This window comes from Anser brachyrhynchus (genome assembly GCF_964034855.1).
Source record: "Anser brachyrhynchus genome assembly, chromosome: 5".
Lineage (NCBI taxonomy): Eukaryota > Metazoa > Chordata > Aves > Anseriformes > Anatidae > Anser > Anser brachyrhynchus.
Window position 1 is genome coordinate 1,292,023 of NC_137699.1, and position 9,680 is coordinate 1,301,702.

At 37.0% G+C, this 9,680-nt stretch overlaps 1 protein-coding gene across 1 annotated transcript in view; it reads right to left on the reverse strand.

Annotated features, from left to right (window-relative positions):
* Nucleotides 1-9,680, reverse strand: part of MICAL2 (microtubule associated monooxygenase, calponin and LIM domain containing 2) — a 162,840-nt gene that overhangs the window by 152,743 nt on the left and 417 nt on the right. The window contains exons 2-4 of the mRNA XM_080593239.1: nucleotides 6,662-6,823; nucleotides 3,653-3,682; nucleotides 631-753 (exon numbers count right to left, since the gene is read on the reverse strand). The gene's annotated coding sequence lies outside the window, so the exon portion shown is untranslated. The remainder of the gene's footprint in view (nucleotides 1-630; nucleotides 754-3,652; nucleotides 3,683-6,661; nucleotides 6,824-9,680) is intronic.

Below are 9,680 nucleotides of genomic sequence, written 5' to 3' on the forward strand. Positions count from 1 at the left end.
TTACTTTGAAACACAATTTTGTTCCAAAGTAGAGATGCCAGCCAAAAAGGAGTACTGAACAGAGAACAGAATTATCCCATGTTCCTGCAGGGCTTTATTTCAGCTCTGGAGGAATTGCTTTCTGCTATCATTACCTTACAGGTGAGTAAGCTTATAGAGATCCTTGGAGCTGTCAGCCCCCTTTGCAGATACCAAACTCCTGTTTTGGAGGGGCACCCCAGAAGGACAGGCTCCACACAGTCCTTAGCTTGAAGTACAATTGGAAGGACATTAAAACCTGAGGTATTCACTCTAGCTATCAAAAAAAATCCTTGTAGTAAGTACAGCAGTTCAAGATAAATGTAGGAAACTGTTCTACCATCAGATGAAGCTGCATTAAAACAGAAATCACCTTTTAATTTGCTGGATTGTAATAGTAAAGAGCTGCTGTTATATACCGCATTTCAACATCAGGAGGCATTGTTCACAACAAACACATCCAGCATAGTGCACATATGAAATGGTACACCAGCAGAAGCACAGATGTAAAGAAAACAAAGCAATTACTTTAATTCATTATTTATCATAAGACACATTATTCAGAAATTCAAGAGCATCATAGGTGAAAAGTATGAGATGGGAGGTACTGACCTAGTAAATGATTCACTCATCCTGGGAAAATCCACAAGACAGACAAGTCCTTCATTGCACTGTCTCCATGTAGTCGTCTCACATCCGCTCTGCCCGCATTATCTCATCTCATTAGAGCATGATCTAGAAAGTTAACATGGCTTGTTTTAATGCAGGCTAACAACCATACTGAGTCATCAGTTTATTCCAAAATATGACTGATAATTGTATGTCAGTGTTCAAATCAGTCAGTGATTGCCTGGCTCTGTTGGGCACATCATTAATGTTCCCTCAGTTCCCCAAAATTTTGTCTTTGGCACTTTGCACCAATGGTCATTTCTTTTATTCATGCAATTATTTGGGGAAAATTATGGGTGTTTATTCCTTTCTCACACAGGAGCATGATAAAGTGGACATTATTAATGCTTTTGAGAAATTCTCAATTAATTTTATTTGAGATCAGTATATTCTCTCCTTTCACTAATTCTCTCTTTTCACAGCTTGTATTTTTAGTTCCAGTTGTCCCCTACAGCTAACAAACATGTTGCTTCTCTGCAGGCATCATTATTTTATTATTTTTCTTTGTTTAAAGATTAATTACATCATCAGTCTTTTTTTTTTTTTTAATTTTCTGAGATCCTGTTTGTAAATGATACATTTGTTGTACTTCTTGCAACTATTCTTCCTTTTCCTGTCTTTGCACAATATAAGATAAGCAACAGGAATGTATCCTCAGGGCTTGCAGCTCCCTGGCAAGTCATATTTTTTCAGCTTTCATACTCAGTGCAAAAGCTATAGGCTTGTCAATAATGCTGTTTAACAGCCTGTGATCCTCTTCATCTGTTGCTGTGCAGCCACACATCTACCAATAACATTTATGGCACCTGGCAACAATGGCAAATCATTCCTTCTCCATTTTAGTTTCTTTGGCGTCACCACCAAGGCACTCCTTTCAGCTGCAGTGCTGCACCATCTGCTGTTTGTAAAGCATCACATTTTAGAGCTTATTTGTAGTTTCTGATTATTGGTTTTATCAGTATTTCAAGAACAATGACAACCTTCATGTTCTGGAAGGTTTTGTCCCAGTTGTTTTCATGGGACCACTTCTACTTTCACAGTTTTTGTAACAATACAGCAAATCTTGCAGCCATTGCTATTCATATGCCACTCTTCTAGCACCTTTTACCACTCCTTTAGGTCGTTTGTGGTGTTAATGCCACCTAGATTTTATTTTGTACAGGGCTGATGGCTCCTGTTCCTAAGATGTGATCACAATAATTTATTTTCTCTTTATAGCACAGTATCATTCTTGCCCACTCTGTTTTTAGTACTTAAAAATAGTTGCAAAACAAAGTACTTGCTGTAATTTTGGTAGTTTGGCCTTTGCCTTTGCTCACAGTTCTGAGTTTTAAATAACATAGGATTTGTGCCTTCATCAAAAGTAGAATGTTTTCTTGTATTAAAGTATGCAGAAGTATTCATTTTTTTAAAATCCAGGTGCTTATATAAACTTTCCCATGTAGATGACCCAATCCCAATTTTGTTATTTTAGTAGGTTTGTTTTTATTAAAGAAGCAATAAAAATTTAGATTCAAAATCTGCAAAATATAGTGCAGTCCATTGCTTTAAATTTTAAAATACCTTGTATTTAAAAGAAAACTATTTAAAAATATTTTTGTGTGCATAAGTTTGTATTAAAGCTAATTGGTCATAACAACCCCAATAGATTACAGATAATGTGCATTTACAGAGGGATATACAGTAATACTTTTTTTTTCAAATTATATTCCATATGGATTATTAACTTTGACCTTCATATTTCAATAGAAATTTAAGTAAGCATCTTGCCAGAAGTACAGTGGGAAAAAGGCTAGAAAATATCAGCTGAACACACATTCGACACAGCATGCTGTTTTTAATTCTTTCATCTTATCTCAGAAAGTACATCTCAGAATATTTATGAGACTGTTGCCAGGTCTTGTTGCTGTTTTTGCGAGGGGGTTGGAGCCAGTGAGGCCAGAACTGATGCATTCTACCAACTGCCACTTTTTAGTAGAATCTTGATCTGATGTCTCCCCTGCTTGGGGGTGAGCAGCAACTGGAGCGCTGAAGGAAAGAGGGTGCACTGGGACATGCGGAGAGCGGCACCAGAAGGCCTCTCCCAAATCTTGATGGGTCTGTGAAGAGGCTACCAGGAGCCACGACCTTCTCATTTCCCTGAGCCCTTCCTGTTTCCTCAAACTTAACTGAGATCTTGAGTCACCAGTGATCATTTCTCATCAGAAAAGGAAAACAGCGTAAGAAATAGAGAGAATTGGTTTCCACACAGTCAGTTCTTGTTCTGTTGGCTTCAATAACAACCTGGAAAAGCAGGTGACATGGGGAAATAGTATGCTAAAGTAAAAATATATAACTGTGAAAAAAATTGATCCTGTAGTGATTCAGAAACTCAAGGACAGCAAGATGAAGGGAGCACCTGTTATTCCTTTATGAAATACTTTTCTTTGTTCTGAATCATTCAACTTTTTTTCTTGTGTTCTTTAACAAAGACCATATGCAAGTTAATTATCAGTGTATTAATGTCTTCATACTTGCACTAGCGATTTGGAAGATACACAGTCAGCTGAGAAAACTGGATAGTCCTAGGTTTAGCACATGGATTAGAGAATCCTTAATTTATGAATTTTAAAAGTAATATCTTTCCAAATGAAGGACTCATATGTTTTTGTAGCCTTGGGGAAACAGCCAGCTGTGAGTGGCTAACCTTTATTGTGGGATTTCTGTTTTCTGCTATGTAATACACAAACTTAATCACCATTGCAACCACTAAAAATGTGGCATGAAGCAGGAAAAAAAAAGGCAGTACCCATCCTTGAAGAAATACTAATTCAAACAAACTTCATTTCCATAACGAAAAAATGTACAAAAGACCGTAATTCAGAATGACATGCAATTTAAAAACAGGAAATATTGGAGCTGTTCCTCTTACATGGATATAAATCATGACAAATCTGTTAAAATCTGTGAAAGGAAAGTACAATACCTGATATCAGCTTGAATTCTGTTCTGTCTTCTGTGAAGTAAATAAATGCATAGTGCCTTAGGATGTTAGATACACAAACCACAGGTTGAATTACTTTCATAAGTCTTAAGATATGGTTAGAACAGGAAATAGAAAATCAGAATATAGGAATGACTCAATTTCGTATCAGATTTTATCAGTGTTTGCATATTTCATTTTGAAACTGCAATGACATTAAGCTTTGACTACACACTAAACTAGAAAAATTAAATAATGATGCTCAGTTATAATGTACTATGTAGAGGCATTGGAAATGTGGTAGAGAAAGACTACACACATTATAGAAGACAATTTCTTTGCTAAGTCTTAATCAATTATACCTGATGTTTTTGACAATGTTGTACTATATAGGTCTGTATTTTTCCTGACATCATAAATATTTAAGATATGTGGCTAGATGGGAATTGACGTAGCTTCATTAAACCTACAAGATGGAAGGCTGGATTGCTTCTATGATTAGGCAAACGCATGCACAAACTACTGGCTAGTGAGTCATCTATGAAATCGTTGTTGCCAAGCAGCTAACTTCGCGTGTATTTTGTCATTGCTTACATGCTTATCATTTTGAGAAAGGCTTGAGGAATAAATGACTGTGACAACTTTGGGGGATTTATTGAATGCCTAGAATCTGCAAAGTTCTAAGTGGATAGCTGATACCTGATCTATAATGTTTTCCTAACGCATCTGTTGTTTTTGGGGTTATTGGTAGCAAGTGCAATTTATAGTATCAAAGAGGGAAAAACCTGGCCAGCATGACACACATTCTCTTCCAAGGGATGAGAAAATTTCACCTTCATAAACAACCAAAGCACTAGTATACATTATATTCCCCATATTTTGTTAAAAAAGAAGCAAATAAACCAACTTTTTCTTCAAATTAGATGTCACTTTTTGTGTATTATATATATGATAAAAGTCTTCTGTTTTTCACAGTGCATTTGGTTCTTTCTTCTATGTCCTTTACTTCATACACGCACATTTTATGTTTTCATATTCCTTTAAACTAGCTTCAGGATTCACTTCCCTTCAGTCATTTGCTTTTCTGAACCAGCCTTTTTTGTTTCCCTGCTTTTAGCTTCGCTATTTTGTCCATGTGACTTTCTCTTTCATGCGGTCTCTTTCAAGTACTTTTTCTCTGCAACTCCTTCGCACTGCTTCTCTCTTCCTGTGTCTCAAGCCAGTCTTCTCACCACCCCTTTCAGAAAACCTCCCTACTGCTCTAGTTGTTATCTTTATAATTTTCCTTATGTGAGTTCCTGTCTATCTTACTTCAACCCATTTCATCTCTTAATTTATTTAGTTCCTTCTCTTCCAGGTACTTTCTTCATGACTGTTGGCCCAATTTCACAGCAGTTCGTAGAATGCCCATTCCTTGATTCTCTTGTCCCAACTCTCACAAATAGGTGTTGTGTCTGCTTTTAATATAGTTTCAAGGGGGAAAATAGCAACTGTAGCAAGGTAATGAGATCTGTAGTAAGATTTAGATCATATCTACCTTGATGTTGCAAAGTGCTGAAGCTAACAGGAATAGTCAATAATTAATGCCATGGAACAGACAACAGAATTTGGCTCTAAGATGTCTTTTCTCTACACATATCACCCCTACACAAAAAGGGACATGTTTCTCTCAACTTCCATATTAAAACCTTGATTGGATCAGTAACTGGCAAAGGAATGCTAAGTGGAAAGAGTTGGTCCATCAACTTACTCTTATTAACCTTGCTTACTATCTTAGCTGCAGCTAACTGAGAATTTTATAGAGTGGGTGGCTGCATTAGGGAAAAAGGTACAAATATAGTCTGGAAAAATTGTTCTCAGAGCCACATACCAAAAATCTTCATACAGCTTACAGCCACAAAATAACCACCCTTAAGAGCAATGAGAAGGGAAATCAGAGGCACTCAGAATGAGCTATAAGCCTGCCAGAGATCTCAGGAGACCCACACTATCAGCTCAGCAGCCCAAGCTATAACACTTCTTACTACAATAGGGAAATGCAGTCACCAAGCAGTCTCTGTCTTCATGACAAAGCCCCAGAATGGAAGCACCATTTGAATGCCTGCAAATTGTGTTAAGGACAAACACTACAGAAAGTCAAAAAGAAGTGATTTGTCCAACCAGCCTGAGAAATTCTATTTTAAAGAAAAATGCACTATTTGTGACAGACCACAAAAGGCTTATGTCTTCTAGCTTCAAAAGATACAGCTGGGACATCACAGGTCAAGGTTCCCTACAAGAATGAGGCAATACGACTCAACCCTGGCCTAGAAGGATGCTCTCTGATTATGAGAGAATAGCTTAATATTTGTTAATATCCAGCCTTCTAGCTCTTGGGAGCTGATATCAATGAAACTATCAAGTATCTATCTACAACAAACTGAGCACACCAAAAACTTTCAACCATTACTTTCTGATCTGAAATGCACTCTAAGAAAGACCTGGATACAGAGATTCTGCATTTCACTCCCAATTATCTTAACCACCAAGTCTTAAAAACATTAAATGCTACAATAGTGCTCGTGATAGTGTTTGCACCTACGGACTGTCAGTTTATACTCCTCCCAAAAAACACACGTGCACATTTCTGTAAAAATAATTACACTGACCTTTCAATTTATGAGACAATATTGTACTTCATAAGTAGCTGGAATAATTTGGCATGTGAAAGTTTCGAAATGTAATTTGATTGTATGAATACACACAGCAATACATTTGAGTAACAGTAAGATTGCCATCCACTGCCATGGACTTGTGCATTACAAATACAAAATAATACTTTCTAAAAACTTTCAGAAACTTATTGCCTAAGGTCACTATTTTTAAATGAAGACAATGGCTTGCAGTGGCATTTAAACTACCATTGGGCGTGTGCTAGAATACAGCAGTTTGCCTATGCATGTAATTTGCATTTGTGGTTGTTCAAAACTTCTCTATACTGGAAAACTCCTAGGGGTAGAAAAGAGTCCGTACCAGGCTCTGCGGTTTGCATAAGTCAAAGCAAATTCAATATGCTGCATTTCCGTGGTCTGGAAAGCAGATAGAGTTTAGAGGTTTCATCTGGTTTCTTGTTGTCACAGCTCTAATAACGTCTGGTGGGTGACTCACTGCTCAATCTGTTCTGGTCAAGAGTAACTGAGAAGATAACAAGGCACACCATAAAAATAGGCATTGTTGATTATTCAGACCTTCACCAGTTAAAATTGGGAGCATATCAAAAGGAAAATACAGTCCACAGAGCAATAAAAAATGAGATCAAAACATGTTCATATTTCAAATGCATAGCTGCTGTCTTGCTAAATAATGCACCATCATATGCAAACAATATTCCTATTTGCATAATTCTATTTTTTCTGAGTAAATTACAGCTGTCCCATAATGACAGTGTTTGAAAAGGCTGACAAGGATTTACTATATGCTGTGAGGTTAATATTTCACAGGTCCTATAACAATCTAACCTCCAGAAAATTTTATGATCATGCACAGGAAGGCCAAAAGAAGATAATGGAACTCCACTCTAACTTCTGCAACTAAGAAGATAAAACTTTCTTTCTTATCTAAGAAAATAAAACTAAACAGACCACAAATCTTGCCTTCTATCTATTAAATAAAGGCCTGCAAGGTGGTCACCTACGTCTGAAAGTTATTCTGGTTCTGACAAGGTGCAGAGTTGACTACAGTAACGGTTCAAAATCAACTCTATGTGTGATCCTCTTACAATCTTAAACAAGGTCTTACTGCTTTGCAATGTAAACTACTTACAGAACAAAATAAATTAAACTAGAATGTAGCACAATTACTCCAGAATAGTATTAAATTAGGAATTTTCAGGAACAGTAATTCCAGAAAAACTCTGTTGATAATCTTCTCTTTGCAGTCAGGTTTATCCCAAACGTGTTAGTATTTCAGTGTCCTTAATGCCTATTTATTTCAGCAAAACCTGAGAAAAAATATGACCATTTAATGGTTCTGCTCTAATAGCTATGAAATCCCTAATTCTTTCCGATATTTTCCTAAAACTCCTAGATCTCAGACTGAGCTTAAAATTTTGATGTATGTTTCATATATGAAGATGGTCAGAAAGTTAAACACTGAGCTGATTCAGCAAAATAACTCTGTGGGTTTTTATACTAGTTATTCAGTCCTGACATTTACAAGTTTCCATATTGTAAAACCTCATGTAAGTAGAAAAAAAATTTACAACTCAGAGCTTTGTAAATCCAAGCATTCTTATAAAACAAAAGAGCAGTAAAAAGAGTAGCCATTTAATAATGTTATCACATCTTTATCTGTCTGGATAGTCTCTCCCATAGAAAACCATTAACTGCTACTGTACTAATAAAACAATCATTTTCACATGGGAATTAAATACTGCTGACATGCTAAACAGTAATTTTCAAGATTGTGGTATGAATATTCGAATTAATTTTAGGCCATAAGCATTCAGTTTGCCACTTGTTATTCCACCTCCTCAGTTAGCTGCACCAAGTCTCGTTTGCCCCTGGCTGCTGTCACAGCTGGCCTTTCAAGCTGCTGTCAGCAGGGACTCAGTGGCAGGGCACAGTCTCCCACAGGATGCCAACTATGATCATCCACTGAGGCCCCGTCACTGAACTGGGCAGCTTTCCAATGGATCTCATACCTAAATCACCATTGTCCAAAAGCCACAACCAGGTATTTTGGTGTGGGCATCATGCACGCTTGGGGAGTAAGGGAAAGGAGCACTAGAGAGGGTGACAGCTGCGGGTGCACACCATTTGCTCCGCAGGTGATGGGGTCAGCCCAGCAGCTGGGTGACCCCTCGGCAGCACCAGCTTGGGACCCCAGCTTGACCGCAGCCACACAGCACAGCCTCCTCAGGGGAAATTCAAAGGAACTGCCAAGACACATAGTGCTTAAGATGGAAGAAACTGCTAATGTCACTTGTTAGTTCCCTCTCCTAACTCCGCTCAGCAGAGTTCTGGCTTTCGGTTTTGGGGATTTTTGCCTGCTGGTAATAGATTTCGTCTTTGCTGTATTGTTATCTGATGTTGTTTATACTTACATCCTTCAGAAGGATGCCTTTTCTTTTCATAGATTAGCCAGACATCTTGCTACTCTTTTTTTCTAATTGATTGACTGCTCACAGTACAATTGTTGGAAAGGGAAAAGAACTCAATTAAATGGTAAATGAACATTCAAAATAACAGATGTTTGAAACACTGAACACAATGTAATGTACGTCCTTTAAATGAATAAACAATGTGTGGGGAAAAAAATTTGAACATGCATGATTCCCTACCCTACCAATTTCAGGAATGTGCTCTTTTGTCTCAAAACTCATCCAAGCAGAAAGTGGTTTCTATTCTCCAGAATCACCAATTCGGATGATGGCTATCTTTGACAGGAGTGCATTCACCATGGCAAGGGAGCATTCTTGCCTCAAATTCACCTTAAGGTTCTTGTACTGAGGCTGACCAAAGTCTTTCAAACTCTTTTTGTGTAGTATCTCTGGGATTTGCTTTTCCTAACTACACTTCCAGCTAGAATTATGCCAGCTTATTTTATCTTCCCTGAATTCGTTACTTAATGTCTAAGAATAAATTATATCTTGACAAAAGATCATATATGTTTTTGTATAACGCAGTTTTGTATAATATACCTTTCAGGAGATGTTCTCAAAACCTTCAGATACTCCTCAAAGAATATTAAACGTCTTAATGCTAATTAAGTGTCACCTGTACATTGTCACTGGCAATATTAATAAGCTGGTTTAAGACAGTAAACTGGAAATCTAACTATAAAGACTGGAAAGAGGAGTATGTTATCTAAATTGCACAATTTTTTTATATGCTGCATTTCAAGCAATGTGATGGAATAAAGTTAATTTGTTCCAGATAATTCCCAACACACTTTACTCTTAAATTGTGTAGTCCAAGAAGTTAATATTTCAAAAATATCAAACTACTGTAATAAATTGAGATTTATGGTGTGTCCAAAAGGAAACCTTCTG